The 21,343-nt window shown below is 31.4% G+C and overlaps 21 non-coding genes across 21 annotated transcripts; all 21 read right to left on the bottom strand.

Annotated features, from left to right (window-relative positions):
* Positions 1-343: 343 nt before the first annotated feature.
* TRNAT-AGU (transfer RNA threonine (anticodon AGU)) lies at positions 344-417 on the bottom strand. Its single transcript has one exon. It is a non-coding gene; the product is annotated as a tRNA-Thr (tRNA).
* Positions 418-842: 425 nt separating this feature from the next.
* Positions 843-915, bottom strand: TRNAT-CGU (transfer RNA threonine (anticodon CGU)). Its single transcript has one exon. It is a non-coding gene; the product is annotated as a tRNA-Thr (tRNA).
* A 1,448-nt stretch (positions 916-2,363) lies between these two features.
* TRNAT-AGU (transfer RNA threonine (anticodon AGU)) lies at positions 2,364-2,437 on the bottom strand. The gene has a single exon. It is a non-coding gene; the product is annotated as a tRNA-Thr (tRNA).
* Positions 2,438-2,863: 426 nt separating this feature from the next.
* Positions 2,864-2,936, bottom strand: TRNAT-CGU (transfer RNA threonine (anticodon CGU)). Its single transcript has one exon. It is a non-coding gene; the product is annotated as a tRNA-Thr (tRNA).
* A 1,447-nt stretch (positions 2,937-4,383) lies between these two features.
* TRNAT-AGU (transfer RNA threonine (anticodon AGU)) lies at positions 4,384-4,457 on the bottom strand. The gene has a single exon. It is a non-coding gene; the product is annotated as a tRNA-Thr (tRNA).
* A 1,944-nt stretch (positions 4,458-6,401) lies between these two features.
* On the bottom strand, positions 6,402-6,475 carry TRNAT-AGU (transfer RNA threonine (anticodon AGU)). The gene has a single exon. It is a non-coding gene; the product is annotated as a tRNA-Thr (tRNA).
* A 426-nt stretch (positions 6,476-6,901) lies between these two features.
* Positions 6,902-6,974, bottom strand: TRNAT-CGU (transfer RNA threonine (anticodon CGU)). The gene has a single exon. It is a non-coding gene; the product is annotated as a tRNA-Thr (tRNA).
* Positions 6,975-8,422: 1,448 nt separating this feature from the next.
* TRNAI-AAU (transfer RNA isoleucine (anticodon AAU)) lies at positions 8,423-8,496 on the bottom strand. The gene has a single exon. It is a non-coding gene; the product is annotated as a tRNA-Ile (tRNA).
* Positions 8,497-8,924: 428 nt separating this feature from the next.
* TRNAI-UAU (transfer RNA isoleucine (anticodon UAU)) lies at positions 8,925-8,997 on the bottom strand. The gene has a single exon. It is a non-coding gene; the product is annotated as a tRNA-Ile (tRNA).
* Positions 8,998-10,445: 1,448 nt separating this feature from the next.
* On the bottom strand, positions 10,446-10,519 carry TRNAT-AGU (transfer RNA threonine (anticodon AGU)). The gene has a single exon. It is a non-coding gene; the product is annotated as a tRNA-Thr (tRNA).
* Positions 10,520-10,946: 427 nt separating this feature from the next.
* On the bottom strand, positions 10,947-11,019 carry TRNAT-CGU (transfer RNA threonine (anticodon CGU)). The gene has a single exon. It is a non-coding gene; the product is annotated as a tRNA-Thr (tRNA).
* Positions 11,020-12,467: 1,448 nt separating this feature from the next.
* Positions 12,468-12,541, bottom strand: TRNAT-AGU (transfer RNA threonine (anticodon AGU)). The gene has a single exon. It is a non-coding gene; the product is annotated as a tRNA-Thr (tRNA).
* Positions 12,542-12,968: 427 nt separating this feature from the next.
* Positions 12,969-13,041, bottom strand: TRNAT-CGU (transfer RNA threonine (anticodon CGU)). Its single transcript has one exon. It is a non-coding gene; the product is annotated as a tRNA-Thr (tRNA).
* A 1,448-nt stretch (positions 13,042-14,489) lies between these two features.
* TRNAT-AGU (transfer RNA threonine (anticodon AGU)) lies at positions 14,490-14,563 on the bottom strand. The gene has a single exon. It is a non-coding gene; the product is annotated as a tRNA-Thr (tRNA).
* Positions 14,564-14,990: 427 nt separating this feature from the next.
* On the bottom strand, positions 14,991-15,063 carry TRNAT-CGU (transfer RNA threonine (anticodon CGU)). The gene has a single exon. It is a non-coding gene; the product is annotated as a tRNA-Thr (tRNA).
* Positions 15,064-16,510: 1,447 nt separating this feature from the next.
* Positions 16,511-16,584, bottom strand: TRNAT-AGU (transfer RNA threonine (anticodon AGU)). Its single transcript has one exon. It is a non-coding gene; the product is annotated as a tRNA-Thr (tRNA).
* A 427-nt stretch (positions 16,585-17,011) lies between these two features.
* TRNAT-AGU (transfer RNA threonine (anticodon AGU)) lies at positions 17,012-17,084 on the bottom strand. Its single transcript has one exon. It is a non-coding gene; the product is annotated as a tRNA-Thr (tRNA).
* A 1,449-nt stretch (positions 17,085-18,533) lies between these two features.
* Positions 18,534-18,607, bottom strand: TRNAT-AGU (transfer RNA threonine (anticodon AGU)). Its single transcript has one exon. It is a non-coding gene; the product is annotated as a tRNA-Thr (tRNA).
* Positions 18,608-19,033: 426 nt separating this feature from the next.
* On the bottom strand, positions 19,034-19,106 carry TRNAT-CGU (transfer RNA threonine (anticodon CGU)). Its single transcript has one exon. It is a non-coding gene; the product is annotated as a tRNA-Thr (tRNA).
* A 1,447-nt stretch (positions 19,107-20,553) lies between these two features.
* On the bottom strand, positions 20,554-20,627 carry TRNAT-AGU (transfer RNA threonine (anticodon AGU)). The gene has a single exon. It is a non-coding gene; the product is annotated as a tRNA-Thr (tRNA).
* Positions 20,628-21,054: 427 nt separating this feature from the next.
* Positions 21,055-21,127, bottom strand: TRNAT-CGU (transfer RNA threonine (anticodon CGU)). Its single transcript has one exon. It is a non-coding gene; the product is annotated as a tRNA-Thr (tRNA).
* Positions 21,128-21,343: the final 216 nt, after the last annotated feature.

Raw genomic sequence — 21,343 nt, 5'->3', positions numbered from 1 at the left:
TGAACAAAAAAGGATTCCCCATCACTTAACAAGAATACCTACATTTTAGTTAACAAGTACTTATAAAAGTAGATTACATTTTTGAGTGGTTTACAAATAATAATTGTAGAGGAATACATCAGTTGCCTTCACCTCTAAGGTTTTAGTTCATATATACCTTGCTATTTGATTTACTCTTCATTTTACATTCAAAGTTTTGCTTCTGTTACCATGAAAATTCTCTGAATTTTATTTAATATTAAGATGAACTGTATATTAGTAAGATGACTCAGATTTTTCATTTTTTAATTGTATCAGAGAGTATCTAAGGAAACTGATCTGTAATTTAAGAATAAAAATATCAAGGTGCTGCTGAGATTTGAACTCAGGATCTCCTGTTTACTAGACAGGTACTTTAACCAGCTAAGCCACAGCACCTGCTTGACAAATGTCACTGGAATAGTTAGCTGAATGGAGTGAAATAGAAATCATTTTTTTTTCATTTTCTTTTCTAAGTTCCCACAACCCTCTTCTTAAACACTATAGGTGAGAACACTAAATGTATTTAAAAATTATTCCTTAAGAGGTGGGTTACCGTTCTTTTAGAATATTGAATTATGTCTTGTGAGTGAAATGCATTACATAAATTCAACTCTAAATTGAATTTTCTTCTCTTTCCTCTTTGTTATAATTCTCATTTCCCTTATTCATTCATTGCATTGCTTTGCAATTCTGCAAAATACCAAGTGCTTTTTTCATTATGAGATGAAGCATTCTAAAGTGAACAGGACACTACTCTTGTTTTGAAACTGTATTTAATATTTACTTGAAAAATTCAATTCTATAAGTTTGGAGCAAAACTGAGGTACTGCTGAGATTTGAACTCAGGATTTCCTGTTTACGAGACAGGCACTTTAACCACTAAGGCACAGCACCTCTTACTCGTAAAATGATTGAATAACTGACTTAGTTGCCATTATTGCTTTTCAATACCTTCGGTGGAGTCTTTTTTTATCTGTGTTATTACGTTAAACATAAAAGAATTCCCCATCACTTAAGAAGAGTAGCTAAGATTTAGTTAAAAAGTATTCATAAAAGTAGACTTCATTTTTCAGTGGCTCACAAATTATTATTGTAGAGGATTGTATCACTTTTCTTCTTTAACTCTAGCACTTTATTTTATATTTATCTTCCTCTTTGATATACCCTTCATTTTACATTCACAGTGTTGCTTCTGTCATCTCGAAAATACTCGGAATTTTATTTAGTATTAAGATGAACTGTTCAATAGTAAGTTACTCAAATGTTTCATTTTAACATTATATCAAAGGATCATCTAATGAAAATAATCTGTTATTTAACTATGAAAAAGAGCACGGTGTTGTGGAGATTTGAACTTAGGATCTCCTGTTTATTAGACGGGCAGTAAAAGCAACTAAGCCAGAGAACTTTCATGACAAAGTTTACTGCAATTGCTAGTAGAATGGAGTGCAGTAGAAATCTGTTTTTTTTTATTTTATTTTCTAAGTTGATACAACTCTGTTGTCAAACTCTATAGGTGAGAAGATCAAATTTATTTAAGAATACTTCCTTAATGAGTGACTTACCCTACTTATAGAAGATTGAATTATGTGTTGTGAGTAAAATGCATTGGTTAAATTGAACTCTTAATTTATTTGTCGTCTCTTTCCTTTTCTTTGACATTCTCTTTTCCCCTATTCATTTATGGTATTACTTTTGAATTCTGCAAAACACCAAGTGTTTGTTTCATTTTGAGATCAAGCATTCTAAAGTCAACAGAACACTACTCTTGTTTTTAAACTTTATTGAACGTTTACTTGAAGAAATTGAATTTTAAAAGTTTGGACTAAATCTAAATTGTTGCTGGAATTTAAACACAGGACATCCTAGTTATGAGACAGGAGCTTTGACCACTAAACAACAGCAGCTACTTATCTTACAAATATTGAATAACTGACTTAGTGGAGATGACTTGTCCTCAGTGCCTTTAGTGGAGTCTTCTTTATCTGTGGTGAAACGTTGAACAAAAAAGGATTCCCCATCACTTAACAAGAATACCTACATTTTAGTTAACAAGTACTTATAAAAGTAGATTACATTTTTGAGTGGTTTACAAATAATAATTGTAGAGGAATACATCAGTTGCCTTCACCTCTAAGGTTTTAGTTCATAAATACCTTGCTATTTGATTTACTCTTCATTTTACATTCAAAGTTTTGCTTCTGTTACCAGGAAAATTCTCTGAATTTTATTTAATATTAAGATGAACTGTATATTAGTAAGATGACTCAGATTTTTCATTTTTTAATTGTATCAGAGAGTATCTAAGGAAACTGATCTGTAATTTAAGAATAAGAATATCAAGGTGCTGCTGAGATTTGAACTCAGGATCTCCTGTTTACTAGACAGGTACTTTAACCAGCTAAGCCACAGTACCTGCTTGACAAATATCACTGGAATAGTTAGCTGAATGGAGTGAAATAGAAATCATTTTTTTTTCATTTTATTTTCTAAGTTCCCACAACCCTCTTCTTAAACACTATAGGTGAGAACACTAAATGTATTTAAAAATTATTCCTTAAGAGGTGGGTTACCGTTCTTTTAGAATATTGAATTATGTCTTGTGAGTGAAATGCATTACAAAAATTCAACTCTAAATTGAATTTTCTTCTCTTTCCTCTTTGTTATAATTCTCATTTCCCTTATTCATTCATTGCATTGCTTTGCAATTCTGCAAAATACCAAGTGCTTTTTTCATTATGAGATGAAGCATTCTAAAGTGAACAGGACACTACTCTTGTTTTGAAACTGTATTTAATATTTACTTGAAAAAATTCAATTCTATAAGTTTGGAGCAAAAATGAGGCGCTGCTGAGATTTGAACTCAGCATTTCCTGTTTACGAGACAGGCGCTTTAACCACTAAGCCACAGCACCTCTTACTCTTAAAATGATTGAATAACTGACTTAGTTGCCATTATTGCTTTTCAATACCTTCTGTGGAGTCTTTTTTTATCTGTGTTATTACGTTAAACATAAAAGAATTCCCCATCACTTAAGAAGAGTACCTAAGATTTAGTTAAAAAGTATTCATAAAAGTAGACTACATTTTTCAGTGGCTCACAAATTATTATTGTAGAGGATTGTATCACTTTTCTTCTTCAACTCTAGCACTTTATTTTATATTTATCTTCCTCTTTGATATACCCTTCATTTTACATTCACAGTCTTGCTTCTGTCATCTCGAAAATACTCGGAATTTTATTTAGCATTAAGATGAACTGTTCAATAGTAAGTTAATCAAATTTTTCATTTTAACATTATATCAAAGGATCATCTAATGAAAATAATCTGTTATTTGACTATGAAAAAGAACACGGTGTTGTGGAGATTTGAACTCAGGATCTCCTATTTATAAGACGGGCAGTCAAAGCAACTAAGGCAGAGAACTTTCATGACAAAGTTTACTGCAATTGCTAGTAGAATGGAGTGCAGTAGAAATCTTTTTTTTTTATTTTCTTTTCTAAGTTGATACAACTCTGTTGTCGAACTCTATAGGTGAGAAGATCAAATTTATTTAAGAATACTTCCTTAATGAGTGACTTACCCTACTTATAGAAGATTGAATTATGTGTTGTGAGTAAAATGCATTGGTTAAATTGAACTCTTAATTTATTTGTCGTCTCTTTCCTTTTCTTTGACATTCTCTTTTACCCTATTCATTTATGGTATTACTTTCGAATTCTGCAAAACACCAAGTGTTTGTTTCATTTGGAGATCAAGCATTCTAAAGTCAACAGAACACTACTCTTGTTTTTAAACTTTATTGAACGTTTACTTGAAGAAATTGAATTTTAAAAGTTTGGACTAAATCTAAATTGTTGCTGGAATTTAAACACAGGACATCCTAGTTATGAGACAGGAGCTTTGACCACTAAACAACAGCACCTACTTATCTTACAAATATTGAATAACTGACTTAGTGGAGATGACTTGTCCTCAGTGCGTTTAGTGCAGTCTTCTTTATCTGTGGTGAAACGTTGAACAAAAAAGGATTCCCCATCACTTAAGAAGAATACCTACATTTTAGTTAACAAGTACTTATAAAAGTAGATTACATTTTTGAGTGGTTTACAAATAATAATTGTAGAGGAATACATCAGTTGCCTTCACCTCTAAGGTTTTAGTTCATATATACCTTGCTATTTGATTTACTCTTCATTTTACATTCAAAGTTTTGCTTCTGTTACCATGAAAATTCTCTGAATTTTATTTAATATTAAGATGAACTGTCTATTAGAAAGATGACTCAGATTTTTCATTTTTTTATTGTATCAGAGAGTATCTAAGGAAACTGATCTGTAATTTAAGAATAAAAATATCAAGGTGCTGCTGAGATTTGAACTCAGGATCTCCTGTTTACTAGACAGGCGCTTTAACCAGCTAAGCCACATCACCTGCTTGACCAATGTCACTGGAATAGTTAGGTGAATGGAGTGAAATAGAAATCGTTTTTTTTTTCATTTTCTTTTCTAAGTTCCCACAACTCTCTTCTGAAACACTATAGGTGAGAACACTAAATTTATTTAAAAATTCTTCGTTAAGAGGTGGCTTACCGTTCTTTTAGAATATTGAATTATGTCTTGTGAGTGAAATGCATTACAAAAATTCAACTCTAAATTGAATTTTCTTCTCTTTCCTCTTTCTTATAATTCTCATTTCCCTTATTCATTGCATTGCTTTGAAATTCTGCAAAATACCAAGTGCTTTTTTCATTATGAGATGAAGCATTCTAAAGTGAACAGGACACTACTCTTGTTTTGAAACTGTATTTAATATTTACTTGAAAAAATTCAATTCTATAAGTTTGGAGCAAAAGTGAGATGCTGCTGAGATTTGAACTCAGGATTTCCTGTTTAAGAGACAGGCGCTTTAACCACTAAGCCACAGCACCTCTTACTCTTAAAATGATTGAATAACTGACTTAGTTGCCATTATTGCTTTTCAATACCTTCGGTGGAGTCTTTTTTTATCTGTGTTATTACGTTAAACATAAAAGAATTCCCCATCACTTAAGAAGAGTACCTAAGATTTAGTTAAAAAGTATTCATAAAAGTAGACTACATTTTTCAGTGGCTCACAAATTATTATTGTAGAGGATTGTATCAGTTTTCTTCTTCAACTCTAGCACTTTATTTTATATTTATCTTCCTCTTTGATATACCCTTCATTTTACATTCACAGTCTTGCTTCTGTCATCTCGAAAATACTCGGAATTTTATGTAGTATTAAGATGAACTGTTCAATAGTAAGTTACTCAAATGTTTCATTTTAACATTATATCAAAGGATCATCTAATGAAAATAATCTGTTATTTAACTATGAAAAAGAGCACGGTGTTGTGGAGATTTGAACTCAAGATCTCCTGTTTATTAGACGGGCAGTAAAAGCAACTAAGCCAGAGAACTTTCATGACAAAGTTTACTGCAATTGCTAGTAGAATAGAGTGCAGTAGAAATCTGTTTTTTTTAATTTTCTTTTCTAAGTTGATACAACTCTGTTGTCAAACTCTATAGGTGAGAAGATCACATTTATTTAAGAATACTTCCTTAATGAGTGACTTACCCTACTTATAGAAGATTGAATTATGTGTTGTGAGTAAAATGCTTTGGTTAAATTGAACTCTTAATGTATTTGTCGTCTCTTTCCTTTTCTTTGACATTCTCTTTTCCCCTATTCATTTATGGTATTACTTTCGAATTCTGCAAAACACCAAGTGTTTGTTTCATTTTGAGATCAAGCATTCTAAAGTCAACAGAACACTACTCTTGTTTTTAAACTTTATTGAACGTTTACTTGAAGAAATTGAATTTTAAAAGTTTGGACTAAATCTAAATTGTTGCTGGAATTTAAACACGGGACATCCTAGTTATGAGACAGGAGCTTTGACCACTAAACAACAGCAGCTACTTATCTTACAAATATTGAATAACTGACTTAGTGGAGATGACTTGTCCTCAGTGCCTTTAGTGGAGTCTTCTTTATCTGTGGTGAAACGTTGAACAAAAAAGGATTCCCCATCACTTAACAAGAATACCTACATTTTAGTTAACAAGTACTTATAAAAGTAGATTACATTTTTGAGTGGTTTACAAATAATAATTGTAGAGGAATACATCAGTTCCCTTCACCTCTAAGGTTTTAGTTCATATATACCTTGCTATTTGATTTACTCTTCATTTTACATTCAAAGTTTTGCTTCTGTTACCATGAAAATTCTCTGAATTTTATTTAATATTAAGATGAACTGTATATTAGTAAGATGACTCAGATTTTTCATTTTTTAATTGTATCAGAGAGTATCTAAGGAAACTGATCTGTAATTTAAGAATAAAAATATCAAGGTGCTGCTGAGATTTCAACTCAGGATCTCCTGTTTACTAGACAGGTACTTTAACCAGCTAAGCCACAGCACCTGCTTGACAAATGTTACTGGAATAGTTAGCTGAATGGAGTGAAATAGAAATCATTTTTTTTTCATTTTCTTTTCTAAGTTCCCACAACCCTCTTCTTAAACACTATAGGTGAGAACACTAAATGTATTTAAAAATTATTCCTTAAGAGGTGGGTTACCGTTCTTTTAGAATATTGAATTATGTCTTGTGAGTGAAATGCATTACAAAAATTCAACTCTAAATTGAATTTTCTTCTCTTTCCTCTTTGTTATAATTCTCATTTCCCTTATTCATTCATTGCATTGCTTTGCAATTCTGCAAACTACCAAGTGCTTTTTTCATTATGAGATGAAGCATTCTAAAGTGAACAGGACACTACTCTTGTTTTGAAACTGTATTTAATATTTACTTGAAAAAATTCAATTTTATAAGTTTGGAGCAAAACTGAGGTGCTGCTGAGATTTGAACTCAGGATTATCTGTTTACGAGACAGGCACTTTAACCACTAAGCCACAGCACCTCTTACTCTTAAAATGATTGAATAACTGACTTAGTTGCCATTATTGCTTTTCAATACCTTCTGTGGAGCCTTTTGTTTTCTGTGTTATTACGTTAAACATAAAAGAATTCCCCATCACTTAAGAAGAGTACCTAAGATTTAGTTAAAAAGTATTCATAAAAGTAGACTACATTTTTCAGTGGCTCACAAATTATTATTGTAGAGGATTGTATCACTTTTCTTCTTCAACTCTAGCACTTTATTTTATATTGATCTTCCTCTTTGATATACCCTTCATTTTACATTCACAGTCTTGCTTCTGTCATCTCGAAAATACTCGGAATTTTATTTAGTATTAAGATGAACTGTTCAATAGTAAGTTACTCACATTTTTCATTTTAACATTATATCAAAGGATCATCTAATGAAAATAATCTGTTATTTAACTATGAAAAAGTGCACAGTCTTGTGGAGATTTGAACTCAGTATGTCCTGTTTATTAGACGGGCAGTCAAAGCAACTAAGCCAGAGAACTTTCATGACAAAGTTTACTGCAATTGCTAGTAGAATGGAGTGCAGTAGAAATCTGTTTTTTTTAATTTTCTTTTCTAAGTTGATACAACTCTGTTGTCAAACTCTATAGGTGAGAAAATCACATTTATTTAAGAGTACTTCCTTAATGAGTGACTTACCCTACTTATAGAAGATTGAATTATGTGTTGTGAGTAAAATACATTGGTTAAATTGAACTCTTAATTTATTTGTCGTCTCTTTCCTTTTCTTTGACATTCTCTTTTCCCCTATTCAGTTATGGTATTACTTTCGAATTCTGCAAAACACCAAGTGTTTGTTTCATTTGGAGATCAAGCATTCTAAAGTCAACAGAACACTACTCTTGTTTTTAAGCTTTATTGAACGTTTACTTGAAGAAATTGAATTTTAAAAGTTTGGTCTAAATCTAAATTGTTGCTGGAATTTAAACACAGGACATCCTAGTTATGAGACAGGAGCTTTGACCACTAAACAACAGCACCTACTTATCTTACAAATATTGAATAACTGACTTAGTGGAGATGACTTGTCCTCAGTGCCTTTAGTGCAGTCTTCTTTATCTGTGCTGAAACGTTGAACAAAAAAGGATTCCCCATCACTTAACAAGAATACCTACATTTTAGTTAACAAGTACTTATAAAAGTAGATTACATTTTTGAGTGGTTTACAAATCATAATTGTAGAGGAATACATCAGTTGTCTTCACCTCTAAGGTTTTAGTTCATATATACCTTGCTATTTGATTTACTCTTCATTTTACATTCAAAGTTTTGCTTCTGTTACCATGAAAATTCTCTGAATTTTATTTAATATTAAGATGAACTGTCTATTAGTAAGATGACTCAGATTTTTCATTTTTTAATTGTATCAGAGAGTATCTAAGGAAACTGATCTGTAATTTAAGAATAAAAATATCAAGGTGCTGCTGAGATTTGAACTCAGGATCTCCTGTTTATTAGACAGGCACTTTAACCAGCTAAGCCACAGCACCTGCTTGACAAACCTCACTGGAATAGTTAGCTGAATGGAGTGAAATAGAAATCATTTTTTTTTTTCATTTTCTTTTCTAAGTTCCCACAACTCTCTTCTGAAACACTATAGGTGAGAACACTAAATGTATTTAAAAATTCTTCCTTAAGAGGTGGCTTACCGTTCTTTTAGAATATTGAATTATGTCTTGTGAGTGAAATGCATTACAAAAATTCAACTCTAAATTGAATTTTCTTCTCTTTCCTCTTTGTTATAATTCTCATTTCCCTTATTCATTCATTGCATTGCTTTGAAATTCTGCAAAATACCAAGTGCTTTTTTCATTATGAGATGAAGCATTCTAAAGTGAACAGGACACTACTCTTGTTTTGAAACTGTTTTTAATATTTACTTGAAAAAATTCAATTCTATAAGTTTGGAGCAAAAATGAGGTGCTGCTTAGATTTGAACTCAGGATTTCCTGTTTATAAGACAGGCGCTTTAACCACTAAGCCACAGCACCTCTTACTCTTAAAATGATTGAATAACTGACTTAGTTGTCATTATTGCTTTTCAATACCTTCTCTGGAGTCGTTTTTTATCTGTGTTATTACGTTAAACATAAAGGAATTCCCTATCACTTAAGAAGAGTACCTAAGATTTAGTAAAAAAGTATTCATAAAAGTAGACTACATTTTTCAGTGGCACACAAATTATTATTGTAGAGGATTGTATCACTTTTCTTCTTCAACTCTAGCACTTTATTTTATATTTATCTTCCTCTTTGATATACCCTTCATTTTACATTCACAGTCTTGCTTCTGTCATCTCGAAAATACTCGGAATTTTATTTAGTATTAAGATGAACTGTTCAATAGTAAGTTACTCAAATTTTTCATTTTAACATTATATCAAAGGATCATCTAATGAAAATAATCTGTAATTTAACTATGAAAAAGAGCACGGTGTTGTGGAGATTTGAACTCAGGACCTCCTGTTTATTAGACAGGCAGTCAAAGGAACTAAGCCAGAGAACTTTCATGACAAAGTTTACTGCAATTGCTAGTAGAATGGAGTGCAGTAGAAATCTGTTTTTTTTAATTTTCTTTTCTAAGTTGATACAACTCTGTTGTCAAACTCTATAGGTGAGAAGATCAAATTTATTTAAGAATACTTCCTTAATGAGTGACTTACCCTACTTATAGAAGATTGAATTATGTGTTGTGAGTAAAATGCATTGGTTAAATTGAACTCTTAATTTATTTGTCGTCTCTTTCCTTTTCTTTGACATTCTCTTTTCCCCTATTCATTTATGGTATTACTTTTGAATTCTGCAAAACACCAAGTGTTTGTTTCATTTTGAGATCAAGCATTCTAAAGTCAACAGAACACTACTCTTGTTTTTAAACTTTATTGAACGTTTACTTGAAGAAATTGAATTTTAAAAGTTTGGACTAAATCTAAATTGTTGCTGGAATTTAAACACAGGACATCCTAGTTATGAGACAGGAGCTTTGACCACTAAACAACAGCACCTACTTATCTTACAAATATTGAATAACTGACTTAGTGGAGATGACTTGTCCTCAGTGCCTTTAGTGGAGTCTTCTTTATCTGTGGTGAAACGTTGAACAAAAAAGGATTCCCCATCACTTAACAAGAATACCTACATTTTAGTTAACAAGTACTTATAAAAGTAGATTTTATTTTTGAGTGGTTTTCAAATAATAATTGTAGAGGAATACATCAGTTGTCTTCAACTCTAAGGTTTTAGTTCATATATACCTTGCTATTTGATTTACTCTTCATTTTACATTCAAAGTTTTGCTTCTGTTACCATGAAAATTCTCTGAATTTTATTTAATATTAAGATGAACTGTCTATTAGTAAGATGACTCAGATTTTTCATTTTTTAATTGTATCAGAGAGTATCTAAGGAAACTGATCTGTAATTTAAGAATAAAAATATCAAGGTGCTGCTGAGATTTGAACTCAGGATCTCCTGATTACTAGACAGGCGCTTTAACCAGCTAAGCCACAGCACCTGCTTGACAAACCTCACTGGAATAGTTAGCTGAATGGAGTGAAATAGAAATCATTTTTTTTTTCATTTTCATTTCTAAGTTCCCACAACTCTCTTCTGAAACACTATAGGTGAGAACACTAAATTTATTTAAAAATTCTTCCATAAGAGGTGGCTTACCGTTCTTTTAGAATATTGAATTATGTCTTGTGAGTGAAATGCATTACAAAAATTCAACTCTAAATTGAATTTTCTTCTCTTTCCTCTTTGTTATAATTCTCATTTCCCTTACTCATTCATTGCATTGCTTTGAAATTCTGCAAAATACCAAGAGCTTTTTTCATTATGAGATGAAGCATTCTAAAGTGAACAGGACACTACTCTTGTTTTGAAACTGTATTTAATATTTACTTGAAAAAATTCAATTCTATAAGTTTGGAGCAAAACTGAGGTGCTGCTGAGATTTGAAGTCAGCATTTCCTGTTTACGAGACAGGCGCTCTAACCACTAAGCCACAGCACCTCTTACTCTTAAAATGATTGAATAACTGACTTAGTTGCCATTATTGCTTTTCAATACCTTCTGTGGAGTCTTTTTTTATCTGTGTTATTACGTTAAACATAAAAGAATTCCCCATCACTTAAGAAGAGTACCTAAGATTTAGTTAAAAAGTATTCATAAAAGTAGACTACATTTTTCAGTGGCTCACAAATTATTATTGTAGAGGATTGTATCACTTTTCTTCTTCAACTCTAGCACTTTATTTTATATTTATCTTCCTCTTTGATATACCCTTCATTTTACATTCACAGTCTTGCTTCTGTCATCTCGAAAATACTCGGAATTTTATTTAGTATTAAGATGAACTGTTCAATAGTAAGTTACTCACATTTTTCATTTTAACATTATATCAAAGGATCATCTAATGAAAATAATCTGTTATTTAACTATGAAAAAGAGCACGGTGTTGTGGAGATTTGAACTCAGGATCTCCTGTTTATTAGACGGGCAGTCAAAGCAACTAAGCCAGAGTACTTTCTTGACAAAGTTTACTGCAATTGCTAGTAGAATAGAGTGCAGTAGAAATCTGTTTTTTTTTTTTTCTTTTCTAAGTTGATACAACTCTGTTGTCAAACTCTATAGGTGAGAAAATCAAATTTATTTAAGAATACTTCCTTAATGAGTGACTTACCCTACTTATAGAAGATTGAATTATGTGTTGTGAGTAAAATGCATTCGTTAAATTGAACTCTTAATTTATTTGTCGTCTCTTTCCTTTTCTTTGACATTCTATTTTCCCCTATTCATTTATGGTATTACTTTCGAATTCTGCAAAACACCAAGTGTTTGTTTCATTTGGAGATCAAGCATTCTAAAGTCAACAGAACACTACTCTTGTTTTTAAGCTTTATTGACCGTTTACTTGAAGAAATTGAATTTTAAAAGTATGGTCTAAATCTAAATTGTTGCTGGAATTTAAACACAGGGCATCCTAGTTATGAGACAGGAGCTTTGACCACTAAACAACAGCACCTACTTATTTTACAAATATTGAATAACTGACTTAGTGGAGATGACTTGTCCTCAGTGCCTTTAGTGCAGTCTTCTTTATCTGTGCTGAAACGTTGAACAAAAAAAGGATTCCCCATCACATAACAAGAATACCTACATTTTAGGTAACAAGTACTTATAAAAGTAGATTACATTTTTGAGTGGTTTACAAATAATAATTGTAGAGGAATACATCAGTTGTCTTCAACTCTAAGGTTTTAGTTCATATATACCTTGCTATTTGATTTACTCTTCATTTTACATTCAAAGTTTTGCTTCTGTTACCATGAAAATTCTCTGAATTTTATTTAATATTAAGATGAACTGTCTATTAGTAAGATGACTCAGATTTTTCATTTTTTAATTGTATCAGAGAGTATCTAAGGAAACTGATCTGTAATTTAAGAATAAAAATATCAAGGTGCTGCTGAGATTTGAACTCAGGATCTCCTGTTTACTAGACAGGCGCTTTAACCAGCTAAGCCACAACACCTGCTTGACAAACCTCACTGGAATAGTTAGCTGAATGGAGTGAAATAGAAATCATTTTTTTTTTCATTTTCTTTTCTAAGTTCCCACAACTCTCTTCTGAAACACTATAGGTGAGAACACTAAATTTATTTAAAAATTCTTCCTTAAGAGGTGGCTTACCGTTCTTTTAGAATATTGAATTATGTCTTGTGAGTGAAATGCATTACAAAAATTCAACTCTAAATTGAATTTTCTTCTCTTTCCTCTTTGTTATAATTCTCATTTCCCTTATTCATTCATTGCATTGCTTTGAAATTCTGCAAAATACCAAGTGCTTTTTTCATTATGAGATGAAGCATTCTAAAGTGAACAGGACACTACTCTTGTTTTGAAACTCTATTTAATATTTACTTGAAAAAATTCAATTCTATAAGTTTGGAGCAAAACTATGGTGCTGCTGAGATTTGAACTCAGGATTTCCTGTTTACGAGACAGGTGCTTTAACCACTAAGCCACAGCACCTCTTACTCTTAAAATGATTGAATAACTGACTTAGTTATCATTATTGCTTTTCAATACCTTCTGTGGAGTCTTTTTTTATCTGTGTTATTACGTTAAACATAAAAGAATTCCCTATCACTTAAGAAGAGTACCTAAGATTTAGTTAAAAAGTATTCATAAAAGTAGACTACATTTTTCAGTGGCTCACAAATTATTATTGTAGAGGATTGTATCACTTTTCTTCTTCAACTCTATCACTTTATTTTATATTTATCTTCCTCTTTGATATACCCTTCATTTTACATTCACAGACTTGCTTCTGTCATCTCGAAAATACTCGGAATGTTATTCAGTATTAAGATGAACTGTTCAATAGTAAGTTACTCAAATTTTTCATTTTAACATTATATCAAAGGATCATCTAATGAAAATAATCTGTTATTTAACTATGAAAAAGAGCACGGTGTTGTGGAGATTTGAACTCAGGATCTCCTGTTTATTAGACGGGCAGTCAAAGCAACTAAGCCAGATAACTTTCATGACAAAGTTTACTGCAATTGCTAGTAGAATGGAGTGCAGTAGAAATCTGTTTTTTTTTATTTTCTTTTCTAAGTTGATACAACTCTGTTGTCAAACTCTATAGGTGAGAAGATCAAATTTATTTAAGAATACTTCCTTAATGAGTGACTTACCCTACTTATAGAAGATTGAATTATGTGTTGTGAGTAAAATGCATTGGTTAAATTGAACTCTTAATTTATTTGTCGTCTCTTTCCTTTTCTTTGACATTCTCTTTTCCCCTATTCATTTATGGTATTACTTTCGAATTCTGCAAAACACCAAGTGTTTGTTTCATTTGGAGATCAAGCATTCTAAAGTCAACAGAACACTACTCTTGTTTTTAAACTTTATTGAACGTTTACTTGAAGAAATTGAATTTTAAAAGTTTGGACTAAATCTAAATTGTTGCTGGAATTTAAACACAGGACATCCTAGTTATGAGACAGGAGCTTTGACCACTAAACAACAGCACCTACTTATCTTACAAATATTGAATAACTGACTTAGTGGAGATGACTTGTCCTCAGTGCCTTTAGTGGAGTCTTCTTTATCTGTGGTGAAACGTTGAACAAAAAAGGATTCCCCATCACTTAACAAGAATACCTACATTTTAGTTCACAAGTACTTATAAAAGTAGATTTTATTTTTGAGTGGTTTTCAAATAATAATTGTAGAGGAATACATCAGTTGTCTTCAACTCTAAGGTTTTAGTTCATATATACCTTGCTATTTGATTTACTCTTCATTTTACATTCAAAGTTTTGCTTCTGTTACCATGAAAATTCTCTGAATTTTATTTAATATTAAGATGAACTGTCTATTAGTAAGATGACTCAGATTTTTCATTTTTTAATTGTATCAGAGAGTATCTAAAGAAACTGATCTGTAATTTAAGAATAAAAATATCAAAGTGCTGCTGAGATTTGAACTCAGGATCTCCTGTTTACTAGACAGGCGCTTTAACCAGCTAAGCCACAGCACCTGCTTGACAAACCTCACTGGAATAGTTAGCTGAATGGAGTGAAATAGAAATCATTTTTTTTTTCATTTTCTTTTCTAAGTTCCCACAACTCTCTTCTGAAACACTATAGGTGAGAACACTAAATTTATTAAAAAATTCTTCCTTAAGAGGTATCTTACCGTTCTTTTAGAATATTGAATTATGTCTTGTGAGTGAAATGCATTACAAAAATTCAACTCTAAATTGAATTTTCTTCTCTTTCCTCTTTGTTATAATTCTCATTTCCCTTACTCATTCATTGCATTGCTTTGAAATTCTGCAAAATACCAAGTGCTTTTTTCATTATGAGATGAAGCATTCTAAAGTGAACAGGACACTACTCTTGTTTTGAAACTGTATTTAATATTTACTTGAAAAAATTCAATTCTATAAGTTTGGAGCAAAACTGAGGTGCTGCTGAGATTTGAAGTCAGCATTTCCTGTTTACGAGACAGGCGCTCTAACCACTAAGCCACAGCACCTCTTACTCTTAAAATGATTGAATAACTGACTTAGTTGCCATTATTGCTTTTCAATACCTTCTGTGGAGTCTTTTTTTATCTGTGTTATTACGTTAAACATAAAAGAATTCCCCATCACTTAAGAAGAGTACCTAAGATTTAGTTAAAAAGTATTCATAAAAGTAGACTACATTTTTCAGTGGCTCACAAATTATTATTGTAGAGGATTGTATCACTTTTCTTCTTCAACTCTAGCACTTTATTTTATATTTATCTTCCTCTTTGATATACCCTTCATTTTACATTCACAGTCTTGCTTCTGTCATCTCGAAAATACTCGGAATTTTATTTAGTATTAAGATGAACTGTTCAATAGTAAGTTACTCACATTTTTCATTTTAACATTATATCAAAGGATCATCTAATGAAAATAATCTGTTATTTAACTATGAAAAAGAGCACGGTGTTGTGGAGATTTGAATTCAGGATCTCCTGTTTATTAGACGGGCAGTCAAAGCAACTACGGCAGAGTACTTTCTTGACAAAGTTTACTGCAATTGCTAGTAGAATAGAGTGCAGTAGAAATCTGTTTTTTTTATTTTCTTTTCTAAGTTGATACAACTCTGTTGTCAAACTCTATAGGTGAGAAAATCAAATTTATTTAAGAATACTTCCTTAATGAGTGACTTACCCTACTTATAGAAGATTGAATTATGTGTTGTGAGTAAAATGCATTGGTTAAATTGAACTCTTAATTTATTTGTCGTCTCTTTCCTTTTCTTTGACATTCTCTTTTCCCCTACTCATTTATGGTATTACTTTCGAATTCTGCAAAACACCAAGTGTTTGTTTCATTTGGAGATCAAGCATTCTAAAGTCAACAGAACACTACTCTTGTTTTTAAGCTTTATTGAACGTTTACTTGAAGAAATTGAATTTTAAAAGTATGGTCTAAATCTAAATTGTTGCTGGAATTTAAACACAGGGCATCCTAGTTATGAGACAGGAGCTTTGACCACTAAACAACAGCACCTACTTATTTTACAAATATTGAATAACTGACTTAGTGGAGATGACTTGTCCTCAGTGCCTTTAGTGCAGTTTTCTTTATCTGTGCTGAAACGTTGAACAAAAAAGGATTCCCCATCACTTAACAAGAATACCTACATTTTAGTTAACAAGTACTTATAAAAGTAGATTACATTTTTGAGTGGTTTACAAATAATAATTGTAGAGGAATACATCAGTTGTCTTCAACTCTAAGGTTTTAGTTCATATATACCTTGCTATTTGATTTACTCTTCATTTTACATTCAAAGTTTTGCTTCTGTTACCATGAAAATTCTCTGAATTTTATTTAATATTAAGATGAACTGTCTATTAGTAAGATGACTCAGATTTTTCATTTTTTAATTGTATCAGAGAGTATCTAAGGAAACTGATCTGTAATTTAAGAATAAAAATATCAAGGTGCTGCTGAGATTTGAACTCAGGATCTCCTGTTTACTAGACAAGCGCTTTAACCAGCTAAGCCACAACTCCTGCTTGACAAACCTCACTGGAATAGTTAGCTGAATGGAGTGAAATAGAAATCGTTTTTTTTTTCATTTTCTTTTCTAAGTTCCCACAACTCTCTTCTGAAACACTATAGGTGAGAACACTAAATTTATTTAAAAATTCTTCCTTAAGAGGTGGCTTACCGTTCTTTTAGAATATTGAATTATGTCTTGTGAGTGAAATGCATTACAAAAATTCAACTCTAAATTGAATTTTCTTCTCTTTCCTCTTTGTTATAATTCTCATTTCCCTTATTCATTCATTGCATTGCTTTGAAATTCTGCAAAATACCAAGTGCTTTTTTCATTATGAGATGAAGCATTCTAAAGTGAACAGGACACTACTCTTGTTTTGAAACTCTATTTAATATTTACTTGAAAAAATTCAATTCTATAAGTTTGGAGCAAAACTGAGGTGCTGCTGAGATTTGAACTCAGGATTTTCGGTTTACTAGACAGGCGCTTTAACCACTAAGCCACAGCACCTCTTACTCTTAAAATGATTGAATAACTGACTTAGTTATCATTATTGCTTTTCAATACCTTCTGTGGAGTCATTTTTTTATCTGTGTTATTACGTTAAACATAAAAGAATTCCCCATCACTTAAGAAGAGTACCTAAGATTTAGTTAAAAAGTATTCATAAAAGTAGACTACATTTTTCAGTGGCTCACAAATTATTATTGTAGAGGATTGTATCACTTTTCTTCTTCAACTCTAGCACTTTATTTTATATTTATCTTCCTCTTTGATATACCCTTCATTTTACATTCACAGTCTTGCTTCTGTCATCTCGAAAATACTCGGAATGTTATTCAGTATTAAGATGAACTGTTCAATAGTAAGTTACTCAAATTTTTCATTTTAACATTATATCAAAGGATCATCTAATGAAAATAATCTGTTATTTAACTATGAAAAAGAGCACGGTGTTGTGGAGATTTGAACTCAGGATCTCGTGTTTATTAGACGGGCAGTCAAAGCAACTAAGCCAGAGAACTTTCATGACAAAGTTTACTGCAATTGCTAGTAGAATGGAGTGCAGTAGAAATCTGTTTTTTTTTATTTTCTTTTCTAAGTTGATACAACTCTGTTGTCAAACTCTATAGGTGAGAAAATCAAATTTATTTAAGAATACTTCCTTAATGAGTGACTTACCCTACTTATAGAAGATTGAATTATGTGTTGTGAGTAAAATGCATTGGTTAAATTGAACTCTTAATTTATTTGTCGTCTCTTTCCTTTTCTTTGACATTCTCTTTTCCCCTATTCATTTATGGTATTACTTTCGAATTCTGCAAAACACCAAGTGTTTGTTTTATTTGGAGATCAAGCATTCAAAAGTCAACAGAACACTACTCTTGTTTTTAAGCTTTATTGAACGTTTACTTGAAGAAATTGAATTTTAAAAGTTTGGTCTAAATCTAAATTGTTGCTGGAATTTAAACACAGGACATCCTAGTTATGAGACAGGAGCTTTGACCACTAAACAACAGCACCTACTTATCTTACAAATATTGAATAACTGACTTAGTGGAGATGACTTGTCCTCAGTGCCTTTAGTGCAGACTTCTTTATCTGTGCTGAAACGTTGAACAAAAAAGGATTCCCCATCACTTAACGAGAATACCTACATTTTAGTTAACAAGTACTTATAAAAGTAGATTACATTTTTGAGTGGTTTTCAAATCATAATTGTAGAGGAATACATCAGTTGTCTTCAACTCTAAGGTTTTAGTGCATATATACCTTGCTATTTGATTTACTCTTCATTTTACATTCAAAGTTTTGCTTCTGTTACCATGAAAATTCTCTGAATTTTATTCAATATTAAGATGAACTGTCTATTAGTAAGATGACTCAGATTTTTCATTTTTTAATTGTATCAGAGAGTATCTAAGGAAACTGATCTGTAATTTAAGAATAAAAATATCAAGGTGCTGCTGAGATTTGAACTCAGGATCTCCTGTTTACTAGACAGGCGCTTTAACCAGCTAAGCCACAGCACCTGCTTGACAAACCTCACTGGAATAGTTAGCTGAATGGAGTGAAATAGAAATCATTTTTTTTTCATTTTCTTTTCTAAGTTCCCACAACTCTCTTCTGAAACACTATAGGTGAGAACACTAAATTTATTTAAAAATTCTTCCTTAAGAGGTGGCTTACCGTTCTTTTAGAATATTGAATTATGTCTTGTGAGTGAAATGCATTACAAAAATTCAACTCTAAATTGAATTTTCTTCTCTTTCCTCTTTGTTATAATTCTCATTTCCCTTACTCATTCATTGCATTGCTTTGAAATTCTGCAAAATACCAAGTGCTTTTTTCATTATGAGATGAAGCATTCTAAAGTGAACAGGACACTACTCTTGTTTTGAAACTGTATTTAATATTTACTTGAAAAAATTCAATTCTATAAGTTTGGAGCAAAACTGAGGTGCTGCTGAGATTTGAAGTCAGCATTTCCTGTTTACGAGACAGGCGCTCTAACCACTAAGCCACAGCACCTCTTACTCTTAAAATGATTGAATAACTGACCTAGTTGCCATTATTGCTTTTCAATACCTTCTGTGGAGTCTTTTTTTATCTGTGTTATTACGTTAAACATAAAAGAATTCCCCATCACTTAAGAAGAGGACCTAAGATTTAGTTAAAAAGTATTCATAAAAGTAGACTAAATTTTTCAGTGGCTCACAAATTATTATTGTAGAGGATTGTATCACTTTTCTTCTTCAACTCTATCACTTTATTTTATATTTATCTTCCTCTTTGATATACCCTTCATTTTACATTCACAGTCTTGCTTCTGTCATCTCGAAAATACTCTGAATGTTATTCAGTATTAAGATGAACTGTTCAATAGTAAGTTACTCAAATTTTTCATTTTAACATTATATCAAAGGATCATCTAATGAAAATAATCTGTTATTTAACTATGAAAAAGAGCACGGTGTTGTGGAGATTTGAACTCAGGATCTCCTGTTTATTAGACGGGTAGTCAAAGCAACTAAGCCAGAGAACTTTCATGACAAATTTTACTGCAATTGCTAGTAGAATGGAGTGCAGTAGAAATCTGTTTTTTTTATTTTATTTTATAAGTTGATACAACTCTGTTGTCAAACTCTATAGGTGAGAAAATCAAATTTATTTAAGAATACTTCCTTAATGAGTGACTTACCCTACTTATAGAAGATTGAATTATGTGTTGTGAGTAAAATGCATTGGTTAAATTGAACTCTTCATTTATTTGTCGTCTCTTTCCTTTTCTTTGACATTCTCTTTTCCCCTATTCATTTATGGTATTACTTTCGAATTCTGCAAAACACCAAGTGTTTGTTTCATTTGGAGATCAAGCATTCAAAAGTCAACAGAACACTACTCTTGTTTTTAAGCTTTATTGAACGTTTACTTGAAGAAATTGAATTTTAAAAGTTTGGTCTAAATCTAAATTGTTGCTGGAATTTAAACACAGGACATCCTAGTTATGAGACAGGAGCTTTGACCACTAAACAACAGCACCTACTTATCTTACAAATATTGAATAACTGACTTAGTGGAGATGACTTGTCCTCAGTGCCTTTAGTGCAGTCTTCTTTATCTGTGCTGAAACGTTGAACAAAAAAGGATTCCCCATCACTTAACAAGAATACCTACATTTTAGTTAACAAGTACTTATAAAAGTAGATTACATTTTTGAGTGGTTTACAAATCATAATTGTAGAGGAATACATCAGTTGTCTTCAACTCTAAGGTTTTAGTTCATATATACCTTGCTATTTGATTTACTCTTCATTTTACATTCAAAGTTTTCCTTCTGTTACCATGAAAATTCTCTGAATTTTATTTAATATTAAGATGAACTGTCTATTAGTAAGATGACTCAGATTTTTCATTTTTTAATTGTATCAGAGAGTATCTAAGGAAACTGATCTGTAATTTAAGAATAAAAATATCAAGGTGCTGCTGAGATTTGAACTCAGGACCTCCTGTTTACTAGACAGGTGCTTTAACCAGCTAAGCCACAGCACCTGCTTGACAAACCTCACTGGAATAGTTAGCTGAATGGAGTGAAATAGAAATCATTTTTTTTTTCATTTTCTTTTCTAAGTTCCCACAACTCTCTTCTGAAACACAATAGGTGAGAACACTAAATTTATTTAAAAATTCTTCCTTAAGAGGTGGCTTACCGTTCTTTTAGAATATTGAATTATGTCTTGTGAGTGAAATGCATTACAAAAATTCAACTCTAAATTGAATTTTCTTCTCTTTCCTCTTTGTTATAATTCTCATTTCCCTTATTCATTCATTGCATTCCTTTGAAATTCTGCAAAATACCAAGTGCTTTTTTCATTATGAGATGAAGCATTCTAAAGTGAACAGGACACTACTCTTGTTTTGAAACTGTATTTAATATTTACTTGAAAAAATTCAATTCTATGAATTTGGAGCAAAACTGAGGTGCTGCTGAGATTTGAACTGAGGATTTCCTGTTTACGAGACAGGCGCTTTAACCACTAAGCCACAGCACCTCTTACTCTTAAAGCGATTGAATAACTGACTTAGTTGCCAATATTGCTTTTCAATACCTTCTGTGGAGTCTTTTTTTATCTGTGTTATTACGTTAAACATAAAAGAATTCCCCATCACTTAAGAAGAGTACCTAAGATTTAGTTAAAAAGTATTCATAAAAGTAGACTACATTTTTCAGTGGCTCACAAATTATTATTGTAGAGGATTGTATCACT

Source organism: Pleurodeles waltl, chromosome 8 (assembly GCF_031143425.1).
Source record: "Pleurodeles waltl isolate 20211129_DDA chromosome 8, aPleWal1.hap1.20221129, whole genome shotgun sequence".
In the NCBI taxonomy this organism is placed as follows: domain Eukaryota; kingdom Metazoa; phylum Chordata; class Amphibia; order Caudata; family Salamandridae; genus Pleurodeles; species Pleurodeles waltl.
The sequence above is the reverse complement of the archived record's forward strand: the minus strand, read 5'-3'. Positions and strand labels throughout refer to the sequence as shown.